Raw genomic sequence first — 17,881 nt, 5'->3', positions numbered from 1 at the left:
AGTTGCTCCGCGGCATGTGGGATCTTCCCAGACCAGGGCTCGAACCCGTGTCCCCTGCATTAGCAGGCAGATTCTTAACCACTGCACCATCAGGGAAGCCCCCATCTTTACTTTTTGATTTGCATGCATTCTTCATATCTTCTGTATATTAATTCTTTGTTTATGGCATATAGATATATATATGTATATGTACATGTACATATGTCATACCTACATAAACCATAAACAGAATTAATGTCTATATATGTGTGTGTGTGTGTATATATATATATATATATATTTATATTTATTCATTTTTATATTTATATGGCTCAGCTATCTGCTCTTAGACTGTTGTTTGCTTTTGAATTTTTGGTTATGGTGATTTTTCTTATATAGAATATTTTAGTTTTAACTAATTCTCTTTTACTAATTTCTTTTATGATTTCTACTTAAAAGTATCTAATATGTAGGTATACTAAAATATTTAATATTCTGTATCTGCTTAATGCTTAAGTAATAGTAACTTTAAAGGACCTAGGATACATACATAAAGAGAGAGAATATGAACAAGCATGAATGTGCTCAAGTATAGATAATATAATGGCATGAAAAAAGCTGTAATTCTATGAAAATACAAAAATAAAAATTGAACGAAATTTTACATTAAACAATTAGTTTTTCTCACACCCCTCCGCCTTGCCCGTTCCATATGCAGTTCAGTTTCTGGGAGTATATTAGACAGCCCAATCACTCACAGGCTTCCATCACATATATGGTGGAAATGTTACCTCATAGCAGTCAAGTCATACACAGCAGAAGGATTGAAATGCTGTGAAGTAGCCTCTACTGGCAACCAGATTCATCTACTCTATAAAAAGAGTTATATTATTGAAGAAAATTACTATACACTTAAAAATTTTTCCAGCTATTATCAGTTAAAATAAAATGTTTTAAGAACCATAGATTCATACAAAATATTAATATCTCCTGAGGTCTTTTCCCCCAGGCAACTTATTTTCCAATGCTTGGGAAACTTTTATGGGTTCAAAGTCATTATACTTTATATATCCCACAGACTTACCTGTCTTGGGTTGTTCATTAAAATTTTAACATAGAATTAGTAAAAATTCAGAACTTGGAAACAGGCAGACTTTAAGTCTGCTGCCCCGAAGGTAACAGATTGCTTGGGGACTGTAAGTCTCTTCCAAGATAACTTAGAGAGTTAGCCGGTCCCAGGTAGTTTTTCCAAAAGGTTGGATCTCGTTTTCAGCTGGTATTCCTTCTCTCCATAACTCGTTGGATGTCACCTTTCATAAAGTGCTTTTTATTCTTGTCAACTCTGTCTAAGTGCAGTCTGTCTAATTTCTTGTTCATGTCTTTTAAAAACCTCTTAGCTGTTTCCACACCTTGGCAAGTTATTATAAATTAGACAAGAGCAGATTTTCACATTATAATGATTATGAAGAATCTTTACTAAAACAAGCATGTGTACCTTTTAAGGGTTAAGCATCATTTAAATATCTTAATTATTAATATTTGCAGGTGACATGGGAACGATTAAAACTTTGGAGCTCCAGGGCATATTATTAATATAGCAATGTTCTAAAATTCTAATCAGAACAGGGATGTCCCTGCAAAGAATGATAGCTGCCCATGAACTTCACATCCTACCTACAAGAGTACAGATGGAAAAAATGATGTGGAGTCTTAAATTTTAGTTAACATTTTTAACTTTATTTAATATTTTCCACGATGAATAGCGTGCTACCTGAAACAGTTAGAGGTCTTAACTGCAAAACACAAAAACCAAATTTGGCTCATTTAATTAAAAATAACAAATCGTATGTAATGGAAAGGGTAGATATAGAATCTATGGGCAGTCTGGAGAAGGAAACTTGGAGACTAGGTAAGAGCCAAGGGAAGCCGACAGCAGAAAAATCAGCTGAGGTCTTGGCTGGTTAGTACCTAGTTAGTCCTTTGATGCCTCCCCTGTCCTCCTGCTGTTGAGACAGATTTCTGAATATGTACCTTTGCATCATTTCTCCCACCAAAACTCACACAATAGAGCTTTCTCCTAAACGAGAAATAGGTTTGGAGGCCGAACAAGCCAAATATGTTCACATTTTCTCTACATAGCTCATCATATCTTTTGACCGTGATTTTCATGAACTCTATAAATCCATCTCAACTATTCAAACTTATGAGGAATTAAAATAGAGCCTTTTTGTTAAACAGTTTAGTTGCCCTCAAAATGTATGATTAATTAAGGAAACCATTTGGGGTTTATTACTTCCTGTCTATATATTATGACAAACATTCTGTAATGACCCAGGAATTAGAACAACTTGCTTACTGAGTAGAAATCTGATAAGCACAATGCTTATATTATATACCAAAAAAGATAATATGAAATGTGTGAGTACTCGAGGAAGATGTTTTTTTCTAGTAGGAAATTTCAAGTTTGATTTCCTTTACTAATTAGCGACAGAAGATATAAATAGATAATATAAAATAAGAATCATAATCTAATTTTTGAAGTCAATCAGAGACACATACTTAACCTAGCAAACATCTGGTTGGAAATTTTAAAATTTACTTAAGCGTCAGGATGTGTTTCTGTATCTGGAATGTTAGCAAAGTTTGGAAACATGTGGACATTTAGCTGGGGTTTTCTTTGATCTTCATCATTAGGCAGTCAGAGCCTCTCCCATAAGCTCAGATGCTGACAGTCTCATTGTATTCTGTGCCATGATTCCTCCCTACTGAGGGCCTGCTCTCAGTGGCACGAGGCATAGTCTCCTGGCAAGGAGATAGAGGCTGCAGGTAGAAATGGATAATCTGAAAACCAGATAATGTCATGGCTAATCACAAATTGATGATGGTGCTTTTGTTGCCAGGCTGGAGCAGTACTGCTGGAATAATGGCTAGGAGTCAGGAATCAAAAGGGGTGCTTTCTTTTACAGACCACATTAATGGATAAACGTTGTGCTGTTATATTTGTCCATTGTACTTTCTGGCGAGGTAAAAAGGGAGATTATTTTTCACTGAGTAAAATTATGTGGGTCTGGTATTTCTCTTTGCAAAATAATTTATTTCTGGCTGCACAGTATTAATTTTCAGGCTGTGAAAGCTGGCTTTGATTCCAAACAGATCTTTGGGAAAGAGGGAACTTTAATAGAGAAAATAACTCCGTGAGGAAGTATATTATTTCTTGGAAGGATCCTGCTATCCATACAAGTGGTTTCTTCCAGCTTTCACATCCAGGAAAATTGTATCCATATATAATTATGAGGAACAAAGGTGGATGTAGGCTTTTCTGCTTCCCTCATCCTTCACCTTGCAATGTCACTGTATTGGCCGTAATGAAATAAAGCATAGAAAAGTGTGCTGTAAACTAGAGAGTGCTCTAAAATTGTTTATTAATAGCCACAATAGCCACAGTCATGAGAACAGCCACCAGCAGCTGTGCATTTATTAAAAGCCAGGCACTGTGTTAAGTACTGGAAGTTTTTATCTCATGACAGGCTCACATCCACATCATAAGCTCTAAGTAAAGTTCTCTTGTTACACTCATTTTTACAAATAAGGAAACTGAGTTAAAGTAACTTACTCAAGGCTATAGGTGAGTAGTTTGTGAAGCATAGGTGAATGGTTGTGAATCCAGAGCTGTCTGACTGCAATCCTGTGCTCTTAATTAGTGTGTTAAGTGCTTCTATATGCATATAATGACAGTTCACCTTTGAAGGTTTCAAGGTAGCAGATAAACTGCTTGAAAATCTCAATACTGTGTGGAGTAAGTGTACACACTTTATCTCATTATCATTAGTCGCTTTAAGAAGAAATGTGAGCAAGCTAATTGTGTGACTCTTTATCACATCTTTTTTTTTTTCCTGATTCAGCCACTTACTATCTTTGTGACCTTGGGCCAGTTACCTAACTTCACTGTACCTCGGTTTGCTCATTCCTAAAATGGGCATAATAAGAGTACCTAAGTCATGGTGTTGTTTTGATGGTCAGAAAAGTAAAAAGTATATAATGTATTTATAGTAGTGATATAGTACTTTATACCTCTGTTCATATCACTATTTATATGTGTATTTCCTCACATTGCCGACAACATCCTACACAGGAATGTGGGACCGTGTGCTTTCCACTGATTATGGGACATCAGATTTTAGGCTCTAGAGGAATAGATATGATCTTTGATGTATAGAACAATAATGCAAGGAAACACAGAACCTCTGAACTATGATCACTTATAAATATTTCAGTATTATTAGCAGTTTAGGCAATAGTTTGGCAACTGCTAAGAAAGTTTGAATGCTACAATCATGTCATAAGTTTCTAAAGTTCGCCATGATATTTATGGTAGTAGTGATGTCATCTGGAGGAAAGCCAATTACACAAAAGATACAGTTTTATTAAATCTATTCCAGGCAGTCATGTTTAAGAATACGATAAGGGACTCATCTTTTGATAAAGTTAGATAAGTGTTTGCCAAAGTGCATTTATTTCATCCCACTCTAGTTTATTTTTGGCTGTGTTGGGTCTTCGTTGCTACGCGCGGGCTTTCTCTAGTTACAGTGAGCGGGGGGCTACTCTTTGTTGCGGTGCGTGGGCTTCTCATTGCAGTGGCTTCTCTTGTTGCCGAGCATGGGCTCTAGGCACACGGGCTTCAGTAGTTGTGTCTCACGGGCTCTAGAGAGCAGACTCAATAGTTGTGGCGCAGGGGCTTAGTTGCTCCGCGGCATGTGGGATCTTCCCGGACCAGGGCTCGATCCCGTGTCCCCTGCATTGGCAGGCAGTTTCTTAACCACTGCACCCCCAGGAAGCCCCCTACTCTAGTCTTGAGGAATGCTGTTGAATGAAAATATTTATTAGCAAATAAATTTTGAACACTGCCTGTTACACCCTCCTCTTGGCAGTTAATAATGCACATAAGTACACTGAGGGCTCCTGAAAATCATGTAGTTTCACACTCATCTGCACATACACACATTTTTCCTTTTTTTAAATCAAATATATTTGATCAGAGAATTCTTTTTTGACAAAATACTCCGAATGTTCTGTGGAACTGGTGTTCCATTGACCACATCTTGGGAATTATTGAGTTAGACCATATTTCTGGATCTCAACTCAGTGGGTGTATTTTGTCATGAAAAGCCCTTGACACCCCAGATTCCATCAGCTGTAAGCCTCTAATTTGATGTTGAATACTGCAGGAGAATGAATCAGGAGGCTCAAGCTGTTACATCAAATCCTTTTGACTTGGGGCTAGTTGCCAAAACTTTCTGGACTTTATTTCCTCATCTCTTCATCACATGATCAGATAATCTCTAAGGGTGTTCTATCTTTAAAAGTTGTTATTGAAAATAATTAAAATTTAAATAATGCTATACAGTTCTCAAAATACTTTTCTATGCCTCCTCTAGAATGGCCTGGAAACCTTTTGGGAAGCTGGCAGCAAAGCCCAGCACCTACCTAATAGTGCAGATTATTTTGGAAGTTTGCTGAGCAGTGTTTCGCCTTCTATAGATACTGTGTGTGGCTTCTTGGGCATTTGGCCAGCAATGTCTACAGTCCCAGCACTGCACCCTGTCTCAGCATTGAAGCGATACTTCTTTGTAGTCCACCTCCTCAGAGAACAGAAACGAAGCTGCTGGTATGACTTGAAGTTGGTTGGGTCATCATGCCATAGCGTGCCTGCTGAAAGAGAATTTCCATAGCTGAGAAGTACTTGCTCACTGAGAGTAGTGGAAAGGCTAAATCCAGTTGGACCCGCAGCCATCTGAGACACGGTGGCTCTCTTTGGGGGCATATCGAAGTGTCCAGGGAAGTATTTGGTAAGCTGGACTTCATTTATTAGCTAAACAAAAGGGTTACAGTCTTAAAACCAGGGAAAAAAATAAATGTCTACAGTAAAGAGCATTTAATGCAGAGTGAGAACCACTGAACAAACACAGGACACTGCCCCCCACCGATGATGCCACTGAGAGGTAGCAGATCGTGGTGCTTAAGGACATGGCTTTGGGGGTCAGATACATTTGTCATTTAAATTCTGGCTTTGTTATGCACTGTCTTGTGACTCTGGGCAATTTTATTTAATTTTTATTTTATTTTATTTAACCTATCTGAGCCTACTGTCATCATCTGTATAGAAAAGCTATTTATGCCAACCAAATAAGGTTATGGTACAGATAACTTTAAATGATGGGCATAATGTACTGCACAAACTTCATGGTAGGCACTGAAAAAGGATAGGAATGATTTATAGCTTCAAACATAACCTCTTAAAGAACTCTTGCCTCAACACCAAAGGCTGTCTCATTCTCTGTTTCCTCATGGTGTTGGGAGACAGCTACTCCAGTGTGCATCAGTAGAACTTTCTGGGATGATGGAAATGTTCTTTGTGCTGCCAGTATGGTAGCCACTAACCGCATGTGGCTTTTAAGCGCTTGACATGTGGCTAGTGTGACTGAGGAACTGAATGTTTGCTTTATTTAATTTAAATATAAAGTTTAAATTTAGAGAGCCACATGTGGCTAGTGGCTACTGTTTTGGACAGCACGGTTACAGATTATAACAAACCACATTGGTATGAAATTTACAACTGCTGAAGTTTCTTTCTCTAAAGTACTTTTTCATGTCACAGATTCTACAGTTTAAAAAGTTGGTTGTGATCCCTTTAAGGAAAAAAAAACACAAGGTATTCTTTCTGGTGAATGTCATCAGCCACATTACTTAAAATCCTCCTATGCAAGGAGCTGATTCAGACTTTCACACTGTGGAAGAGAAAATATTCAGTGTAACCCCCCGAGGATGTATTGAACTTCACTGAAATGATGGTGTGCTTATGACCAAGTATTTGATTACCTTAATCAATGTCCCATAATAATAAAAAAAATCACGTTCTTTGTTTATATGGTACAAAATTGTAAATTCATCTATGGAGGCAAGCTTTTTGATTGTATCCCGATTTATTTTTTGTCTATTCTGTCAAATTTGAAAAGATTCCTCTTATAACTTTATGCTTGTTTTACTGAAACTTTGCTATAGATATTTTATTATAGTTTTAGTGTATAAATCTTATATCCTCTTAATGAATTGTAATTTTCAACCTTAAGTAAATATTCTTTTTTGGACTCAGGTATTGCTTTTTGTGCTTGAATTCCATTCTATCTGATATTGATTATTACTACTTCAGTTTTATATCATTTATGTTTTCCCTGATTTTTCTTTGTCCTGTTTTCTCCTCTTTTTATCATTTCATTTTGATGGTTTTCTTATAGACAGAATAGAGCTAAATTTTCTTATTTTAATAAGGTCTCAAATGATTTTTTGTTTGATTAAAAACTAAGCATGTTTGTGTTTATTGAGATTTCAGTATATTTGGTTTATTCCCATCATTTTACTTTATGTATAAAAGTCATTATATTTTGTAGTTTTCCTTTTTCCCCCTTTGCTATCATTTTTGGCTTAATCACTTACATTTCACTCCTCTGCTTCCACTGCCCTTCTTCCTTAATTAAGAAATTCTATATTCTTTAAACTAGTGATTACCGTTGTATTGAAACATCTGTTCCTCTCTTACAACTGTTCTGTGGTATAGAAATTAAAAAATACCTATTCTTCTCATTCCTAGACATTTTACTTGTTCACATCTCCCAGTCCCAAGTTGAGATCTTAGGAATAATGTATTTCCGAGTCCTCATTATGGCAAGTACCTCTCCTATTCCCCAATTCCAGACATTATTATTTTAGGCTACCGTCTTACAATATAGCTCTTTTGTTTCAAGAATCCTTTCTCAAAAATTATAAATTAATAACCTGTAAATGTTGTTTCCCTGTATTTTAACTCTCTATACTACAAATGGGAAGACTAATGCAAGGCTAGTCCATCTTCTTTGTAGATAGCCTATTCTTTCTTTCTAGAGATGGAAAGATTTTTTTTTTCCTTTTAGTCTTAAGGTTCAGATACTCAGAGATTTCGTGAGGCTTTTTTTAATATATCTTTTTTTCCCATTATTCTTGTCTAGGACTCTATGAGCAATTTATTTTTAGTTTTAGTTTTTTAATTTTTATTGGAGTATAGTTGCTTTACAACGTTGTGTTAGTTTCTGCTGTACGACAAAGTGAATCAGCTGTACGTATACATATATTCCCTCTTATTTGGATTTCCTTCCCATTTAGGTCACCACAGATCATTGAATAGAGTTCCCTGTGCTATACAGTAGGTTCTCATTAGTTATCTATTTTATATATAGTAGTGTGTATATGTCAATCCAATCTCCCAATTCATCCCACCACCACTTCCCCCTGGTATCCATATGTCCGTTCTCTATGTCTGTGTCTCTATTTCTGCTTTGCAAATAAGTTCATTTGTATCCTTTTTCTAGATTCCACATATAAGTGATATTATACGATATTTGTTTTTCTCTTTCTGACTTACTTCACCCTGTGACCAAAAGATGTAAAGCTACTTTTCACTTAAGCTTAGGAATTCCTTTTTTCCTATTATTTCTTTATTTTCTATTGGTTTTTTTAAAATCTTATTTTGGAATTCATATTATTTACATTCTTGTCTTCAGTCTCTGTCCTCCAAGTCTCATCTTTTACTTATGATATTAATTTCTTAGAAATTTTGCTCTGTGCTGTAAGCTATTTCTTCTGTCTGATCTTCTAGACAACTAATTTAGCTCGAGACAGTGACTGTTTGTTTTTCCGTTCTTCGGTTGAGTCTGAATATTGAAAGGGTTTACTTTCTTGAACCAAAAAAAGACTTTAGTCTTTTAATATGTGTTTGTCTATTCATGAAGCAAATTCCCTTAATACCTATACCAGTCAAGCTACCTGGGTTTCTCCAGCGGTTACAAACTTGCAGGCTGTGTAAGATATGGTCCTTTTTATTTTACTGAGCTGCTACTGTAGTACTGTAACCTTCCTGCTGAGAGGTCACAGGGGCATCTTTTGCTCTTGAGCCTCTCCTGGTCCTGATGTACGAGGAACAGGTATAGGCTCCAACCACAGAGCCAGGAATGATTCACTTTACCAGTGTAGACCACCACCCATGCTGGACCACCCCTGCCAGCAGGGTCTGGGGACTCTCTGCTGTTCTTCATGTGGCCGGTCCCAGAGGAAGGGCCTCCCCCTTTGCAAGTCAAATGGATCTAATGATAGATGCTACCTGTGTCCTTTTAGAGGGCCTTATGACCTATGGTCTTTTTTGCTCTTCAGCATTTCCCTAAAACTCCCAAATAGTTAAAACCCCATTAAATGGATCACATGGCATTTGCTCTCTTCTCAGGAGAAATCCCAGCCCCGCCTTGGCTGGTTAGATGTTATACTGGAAGTTCTGTGTCAGGGCAGAATCATAGAGAAGGGCTTTGGTTTTCCAGTCATATAGTGCAACATGTTTCCTGGGAAAGCTGTGATTTATGAGGTTTGCTTGACTTAGTGCATGTATATAGCTGCCTACATGGCTCAGGAGGAGTTGATTTAGGCAGAAATTTCAGAAAGAAAACAGTACATTGCATCCATATTATTACATAAAGACTCTGTCATCAAACTGTGCCTAATATTTTATTCACTGCTGCTTTAATCCAGTCTTGTGACCTCATTGTATTTGGTGCAAGGGATGTATAAGATCTGTTCAAACGTTGGTTTCCATTGATTCTGTTTCTGACTTTATTGATAATGGATAAATGTTTTGTGAGCTCATATTACTTTTCCCTGAAATTATTCAGGCTTACTTAATTATACTATAGGTTTTTCTTAGCTACCATAAAATTTGGTACTTTGCTGATTTGACTTGCATATTATCCATCTTCTGTGTTAATCATTTATGTCTGTGGTTCCCTTATTAACTCATGACAACATACTTTTGTCTTTTTAACTTTCTTTTTCAGAAGTGACAATATCTTTCTGCTTAAATAATCTTACTAGTTTATAATCTTAAGCAATTTTTGTCATCCTTAAAGTAAGTTAATTGGCTTTGCTCTTGGGAGAGTGCACTTTAAGTTCATAGGCCATGAGTTTTAGGACCACATCTTTGATGGGCCTCATCCTTATGAAACGTGACATCAAAGATGGCAATTTTGTTTGCATCATTGGCCAGTACCTAATTATCTTTCCTGCCTCTTCATTCTTCAAGTGCTCTTTGATGTCAGCAGTAGCCTTGTGCTTTGAAAGACTGTAGAGGGTGGTGAAAGGGGTCCTTATTTGCTGGGTCCACATTCCGCTGAAATATTAAATAACGGTATTATGTTAGAAACAAAATGCAGTGCAACTGTGGTAATTAAAATAGTTACTCATCTATTTGCAGAAGCAAAGTCTTTAATGATTCTCTCAGTGTAAGAGAGAGAATTTCTCCCTAACGTAATCTGGCTAGATGGAGACTCATCTTTGGGAGAAATCAGAAACAAAGCAAGACCAGGCTTGCTCATTGGGAATTAGGAGATTGTACATTGGATGGGAGGAGGCATTTGTGAAGCGGTGACAATATTCATTTAAATGCTAAAGGACTTTGGTCTCTTAGGAGAAGGCAAAGCTACCAAAAGCTGAGACTGTGGATGTTCGCTCTCGGGGTCTCATGAATGCATCGTGCATGGTGCAGTGCTTTGGTATGAAGTGGATGGCCAAGCCCAATGTCAGCTTCACTTTTTTTTTAGAATTAATTTTAATTGGAGTATCGTTGCTTTACAATGTTGTGTTAGTTTCTACTGTATAACAAAATGAATCAGCTATACGTATACATATATCCCCTCTTTTTTGGATTTCCTTCCCATTTAGGTCACCACAGTGCATTAAGTAGAGTTCCCTGTGCTATACAGTAGGTTCTCATTAGTTGTCTATTTTATACATAGTATCAGTAATGTATATGTGTCAATCCCAATCACCCAGTTCCTCCCATTCCCCTCTCCTTTCCCCCTTGGTATCCATACATTTCTTTTTACCAGCTCTTTGATTCTCCACATATAACTTAGTGTCTGATTTTTAGTTTTTTCATGTGTAAAAATGACAAAAATACTTTTTTAGCACATCAAAATAAAGTGAGATAGTTTATAGAAAGGGTCATTATAAAGTGCCTGCCACGGAGTTAATTTTCTTTTCTTGATTGTCAATAAGTAGGGACAATGAGTTGCCCTGTCATAATTCAGGGAAAACAATGAGATACCATTTTTCACTCATTAAATTAATAAAAATTAAACCATTTGCTTCTACTCAGTGTTGGAAGGAGTGTGAGGAAATAATAGAGTGTAAATTGGTACCACCTATTCAGAGAGCAATTCCGTAATATTTTTCAAACTGGCTACTTGACCCAGCAATTCCAGACCTCAGAACTGACCTTACAGAAAATCTGCCAAGCTGTGTCATGAAGAAGACCCATGCAGCACTGTGTGTACTTGTGGTCAGTTGTAAACAGCATAAATATCCATCCCAAAGCAGGTGAACGGTGTGGAAGGGGGATGTTTCAGTGCCCTCAGTGGTGACTCTGTATATGAAAAAGACTCAAAGTTTATTTGTTTTGGTGTTAAAAATTCAGATTTGCTTTATTTAAGTATACTTTCAAAACCCTGGTCATTCCGGGAGCTTTTTAAAAATATTTTTTAATTGTGTAAAATACATGTAATGCGAAACTTACCATCTTAACGATTTTTTTTTTTTTAAAGAATTTCACTTTTTAAAATTTATTTATTTTTGGCTGTGTTGGGTCTTCGTTTCTGTGCGAGGGTTTTCTCTAGTTGCGGCGAGCGGGGGCCACTCTTCATCGCGGTGCGCGGGCCTCTCACTATCGCGGCCTCTCTTGTTGCGGAGCACAGGCTCCAGACGCGCAGGCTCAGTAGTTGTGGCTCACGGGCCTAGTTGCTCCGCGGCATGTGGGATCTTCCCAGACCAGGGCTCGAACCCGTGTCCCCTGCATTGGCAGGCAGATTCTCAACCACTGCGCCACCAGGGAAGCCCTTAACCATTTTTAAGTGTACAGGTCAGTGACATTAAATACATTCACATTGTTGTGCTACCATCACCACCATTCATCCACAGAACTTTTTTGTCTTACAAAACTGAAACTCTGAACCCATTAAACACTTAACTCCCCATCTACCCTCCAGCCTCTGACAAGCACCATTCTACTTTCTGTCTCTATGAATGTGACTACTCTAGACATTTCATATAAGTGGAATCATTCAGTGTTTTTCCTTTTGTCGCTGGCTTACTTTACTCAGAATAATGTCCTTAAGGTTCACCCATGTCGTAGCATGTGTCAGAATTTCCTTCCTTTTTAAGACTGAATAGTATTCCATTGTATGTATTTCGTTTATTCATCAATTAGTCAATGGACACATGGGTTGTGTCCACCTCTTGACATTGTGAATAATGGTACTGTGTACATGGTTGTCCATATATCTCTTCAGATCCCTGCTTTCAGTTCTTTAGGGTATATTCCTTGAGCTTTTAAGTTTGGCGTATAAATATCACTCATCTACTAATAAGTCTAGCAGATTTTAGTAGTCACTTTAAGAGGTCTTTAAATAGTATTTGGTTCCATTTTCATATGTAGTTAATGAAACACCTCCCTACCTTTTAAACTGCTTTAATATATTAAGTACACCTAATATCTCCCTTAAGTACTTCAGTTGTGCAACTTAAAAACCTTTGTAAGTACTCAAGTTACTCTCATAAACCTAATTAAAATCTAAATGTCTAAGTACTCAAACTTACAAATTTATAAAAATCTGAAGTTCACTTAAATCATCCCGTTGTGTGGATAAGCATAGTCACATTTTAACATAAAAACCACAGCTCTAAATAAATTACATAATTATTTATTTTAAACTGTGGTTACAAGGCAATCTAATGGAATGGGCAAGATGCTATTAAACATTACAGGTACCTAATTTTTGCACAAGTTCCTAAAAGCAAAAATATTAAGTTAATGGCTTTGATTCTCTTAAACATTTCTGTACTTAATTCTAAAACTTCCTGAGGGTGACAGATGTTTTTCCATCATGGAAGACAATCGCTATCTTATTTCACTTTACTTAACTCTGAATATTTAGACCCGGCATGAATTCTGGACCAGCAGACATTTAGGCAAATTTTATTGAGACTAAGGAAACTATAATTAGAGTGGTTGCCTTCTCTGCATGCTCCAGTTATATCTGTGATCAGATATTTTGGCTGGCAGACTGACTAGATAGATTCTCAATTAGAACCATAATGGGATGCACTAAACCTTATTTGTAATTGCTATGTCAAAAACTCCATTACTCACAGGCGGCTGTCATATGGCCAGGATCATTAGACTTAGATTATACACATTCCATAGTTCTTCATTGTACTCACTCATGTCTGCAGCTCCCACACAAGACGATTACTTGATTGCATGTTGCATTTCTTTGGTTCCTGAGAATGGAAAGAATGGAAATGCCTTCTTGCTTAAGTCCAAAGACCGTGCAGCTTGATGGGAAATCTCACATATTTTCATACGCCTTCTGGGATCAGGCAATTATTTGTGTACTAAAGTGGGGATGAATGGAATTTTGGATATCTTTATGGCATTATTTGACTGCACAACTCCAGGGGATGTCATTTACATTACAGTAGTTGTGGGTAGCTTTCCTAAATTATGCAGTGTACATCTGTGCAGCTGTGAACCTTAACTGCATTCTGCAGACAGTTAAATAAATACTACTACAGCCACATGGACACCTGATGTAGCAATATCACTGTGACTAATTTCCCGCCTCATGTGGGGCTTCTTGGGGACACCTAGTCTATCGATCTTACTGCTTTCTCCCACTTCTTAATCTGTAAGTCCATTCCTTTTTTCACTTCCCAGCTCATCCAGCTTAGATTCCATAGTCTATAATTTCAAAATGTGTCTAACAACACCTTACACCCCCTTGCCATTCTGAATTTTCTTCTTCTCTGACAGGCAAAACCCTAATCCTAGATGAACCCTTATCTCTGAGTGAGCTTCTCAGCTGCCTAGAGCTGTTGGAAAAAGTCACAAAACAGAGAGATGGGTCCCATTATAAGTTCATCTTATTCTTCCACCATAGAGAGGTGCTGTTGTCACCTGGGAATCTGCTGGATTCTCAGGTCAGCTCCCTCTCTTGGTATCTGCAGTGTCCATCTCAGTTAGCCTCCAAGATCTGGCACCCCAGCCAACCTCTGCCAAAGACCTACTGTCCTACCTCCTGTTTTACAAAGAAAAGAGAAGGTATCCGAGAGGACATTGCTCATTTTCCTCTACTATATAAACATGCCTACATCTCTGTGCAGCCTGCCATTTCTCCCTCGGGTTACAAGAACAGTGCTTTTCTTCTCCTGTCTAAGGAAAACTCCACACAAATTCTGATTTCACTCTCAGCCTGACTCCTTAGGGGTCTTATACTGGAAATTATTATTCTCTATGGTAATCAGAAACCCTCCCTTTCAACTAGGTCATTCCCATTGACTTTTAGTAATCATCGTCTCTTCCACAAAACAAAACAAAAAGAATAAATAAGCAAAAAATAAAAATAAAAAACTTCTCCCTCAATCCCAAATCCCCAGCAGACCTGTTTTTGTCTTTACCTTCTGGAAACCTCTGCAAAGGTTGTCTGGTTGTCCATATGACAATAATGCTCATCTTTGGTTAGCTATCACTGTTTAGCATCTCTAGTTATATTGAGGACTTGTGAAATATAGCAAAATTCTCAACTATATTCAATTGTATTTATTTAAAGTAAAATGGTAACATAGGCTATAATAATAAAGATAGAAACTAGAAAATATTAGCACGGATGTGGAGGATTTGGAACTCTCACTCATTACTGGTAGGAATATAAAACCATGAAGTCATTTTGGAAAACAGTTCGACAGTTTCTTTAAAAGTTAAACATGTGCTCACTATACGGCCCAGCAAAAGGCCACTGGTTGGTTATCAGATGTGGTATATCCATATAGTGGAATATTATTCAGCAGTAGAAAGGATTGAAGTACTGACCCATGCCATAGCATGGATGATCCTCAAGAACGTTATGCTAACCAAAAGAAGCCAGACAAAAAAGATCACATATCATATGATTCCATTTCTATGAAATTGTCCAGAAAAGGCAGATTTATAGTGACAGAAAGATTAGTGGTTGATGGGGGCTGGGAATGAGCACAAGGAATCTTTTTGGGGTGATGCAAATGTCCTAAAGTTGGATTGGGGTGATGGTTGCACAATTCAATAAAATTTATGAAGAATCATTGAATTGTACATTTAAGACAGATGAATATATGATGTATAAGTTATACCTTAATGAATTTAAGTTTTTGATGAGTTTGCTAATTGTACCAATTGCTTAATGTGAATAAAAGTGAAATTATATAAAGCCAATTAATATACTGTATTGCAGTTAGGTATTTGAAAATCAAAATAGCAATATTTGTGTTTCACAGGATAATTTTTAACAAAATTTTCTTGGTCATATAGTAATGAGGAAAATATCTGTTTCCAACCCACTGGTTCCAGCATACCAAGTGTTAAGCAGTTCACTCCTTTTATCCTTTGTTAACGCCCTGCAAGTATGTCCTTACCTATGAATGGTTAGCATGGTATACAATAATATTTTACCCGAAGTGAAAACTTGATGAGTGTATGGCCAATCATAACATTTAATTAAGGTCTCTTAGTACTCTTTGACCATAATTAAAATGCTAGTAACATCTGGGACAGAATGTTTTTTAATCTGATCAGGAAATTTAAATCTCTTTTCAGTATCTAATATTTGTTCACATTTTACATGTGAGTAATTCTGGAATAAATAGGTTACATTGTAAGTTTAAATTTTAAGGTAATCACTTGCCAACCAGAAAGCAAAGTGTAACCATGTAAGAAAATAGATTCAGAAGCATAGTCTTTTTTTTTTTTTTTAACATCTTTATTGGAGTATAATTGCTTTACAATGGTGTGTTAGTTTTTGCTTTATAACAAAGTGAATCAGTTATACATATACATATGTTCCCATATCTCTTCCCTCTTGCATCTCCCTCCCTCCCACCCTCCCTATCCCACCCCTCTAGGTGGTCACAAAGCACCGAGCTCATCTCCCTGTGCTATGCGGTTGCTTCCCACTAGCTAGCTATTTTACGTTTGGTAGTGTATATATGTCCATGCCACTCTCTCACTTTGTCACAGCTTACCCTTCCCCCTCCCCATGTCCTCAAGTCCATTCTCTAGTAGGTCTGTGTCTTTATTCCCATCTTACCACTAAGTTCATCATCGGATGAATGGATAAAGAAGATGTGGCACATATATACAATGGACTATTACTCAGCCATAAAAAGAAACAAAATTGAGTTATTTGTAGTGAGGTGGATGGAGTTAGAGTCTGTCATACAGAGTGAAGTAAGTCAGAAAGAGAAAAACAAATACAGTATGCTAACACATATATATGGAATCTAAGGAAAAAACAAACAAACAAACAAAAAACAGAAGCACGGTCTTAACAAAGGGAAATATAGGCAGAAGAAATAAGGAATGGTAAACTCTGTTCCTGGGAAGGGGAGTCTGGGGTTGGCTTAATTAGGGTCTTTAGCATGAAAGGGACAAACAGCTATCCTTATCCAGATAGTCCCCTTCTCCAAGAAGATCAGACTAAGAGGACATAATTTTAAGAAGGTGCTGTAGTTAGAAGGAAGGCATTTCCTGACAAACTGGTTTACTTAAGAATGAGATTATGAGAGAGGCTATGCAGGCTTCTCTCTGGGAATCCTAAAAAGGTACAGAATGTGAACGTAGGTATATATGCATGAATCTATCAAAAAAAAACAGAAAAAGAGACTTGGTGAAAAGTAGGCCTTTCCCTACTTGTTCAGAACGTGATACAATTTATCGTAAGTCTAATATTTATTTAAAATGGCAAAATTACATGTTGCCTGAAGGACAATAGAGTAGGTTTAAAAAATTTATGACCTGGCAATTTGCGGTATGGGAAGCATGCTTCTTTACAAGGTTGACATATCTACATGTATAATACAAAGATTGTCTTCTTCAAAAACGTGATTTGCAGCCAGCACATCTGTTGTTCTTGTGTAATGGATTAAAATGAGCTATTTTTGTTGAAGTTCAGCTGCAGAGTAACAATGTTAAACCAGCTTGCTAAAAAAGTTACCTATTTTAGATTTTTTCCCTTTATATTGAACTTTTAAAACATTCTTCTATCTGGCAAAGCCTCATTCTTCATTAAAGAACAGAAATTTTATGTGGCTCTAAGGTGTATTTTTGTCATACAGTAGTATTGAGATGATATCTAAGTTGTTCTTGCTTAGCATTTTGAATGTTAAATTATATCCAAGTTTGATATTTCCCAGTAACAGTTTTTCATAAAAATCTTACCAACATTATTGACTGTTCTTCCATTGACTGTAACATTGTTTTGTTCTTACAAAAATCTGAAATAAACTTGTTCTGGCTTTCCCCTTCAGATGGAATTATGTCATTCGCATTAAGGCTTATCAGGAAATCCTGGCTATCTTCTTACATTCCCAAGAGTTAATAAACTGTATGCGTACAAATCTCTGTAAACGGGGGGAAATGTTTTTCACATATTTCTGTTGTAATTTTATAACACATGTTAATCATTTAATTGGTCAGTCTTCAGGAAACTGACCTTTCTCTGGTTTTCTGTGTCTTTCAAAACACAAGCAACAAATTAAAAAGCCATTAATAATTCAGTCCTGCTTAAAATAATATACATATACTGATCATCTTAAAGAGTCATTTAAGTAAACTATAGCAGGAAGAGAGATATAATAGAAATGCCCAGCTTTCAAGTTGCCTGTAGTCTGGATCAGTCCTTCTTAAACTTTAAGGTGTGTATGGATCTCCTAAATACCTTGTTAAATGCGTATTCTAAGTCAGTGT

General features: G+C 36.8%; 1 protein-coding gene across 1 annotated transcript in view; it reads left to right on the top strand.

Moving 5' to 3' along the window:
- FBN2 (fibrillin 2) overlaps positions 1 to 17,881 on the top strand; it is a 223,821-nt gene that overhangs the window by 45,431 nt on the left and 160,509 nt on the right.

Source organism: Balaenoptera musculus, chromosome 3, assembly GCF_009873245.2.
Source record: "Balaenoptera musculus isolate JJ_BM4_2016_0621 chromosome 3, mBalMus1.pri.v3, whole genome shotgun sequence".
NCBI classification, from domain to species: domain Eukaryota; kingdom Metazoa; phylum Chordata; class Mammalia; order Artiodactyla; family Balaenopteridae; genus Balaenoptera; species Balaenoptera musculus.
This window is presented reverse-complemented; position numbering and strand designations above follow the sequence as displayed.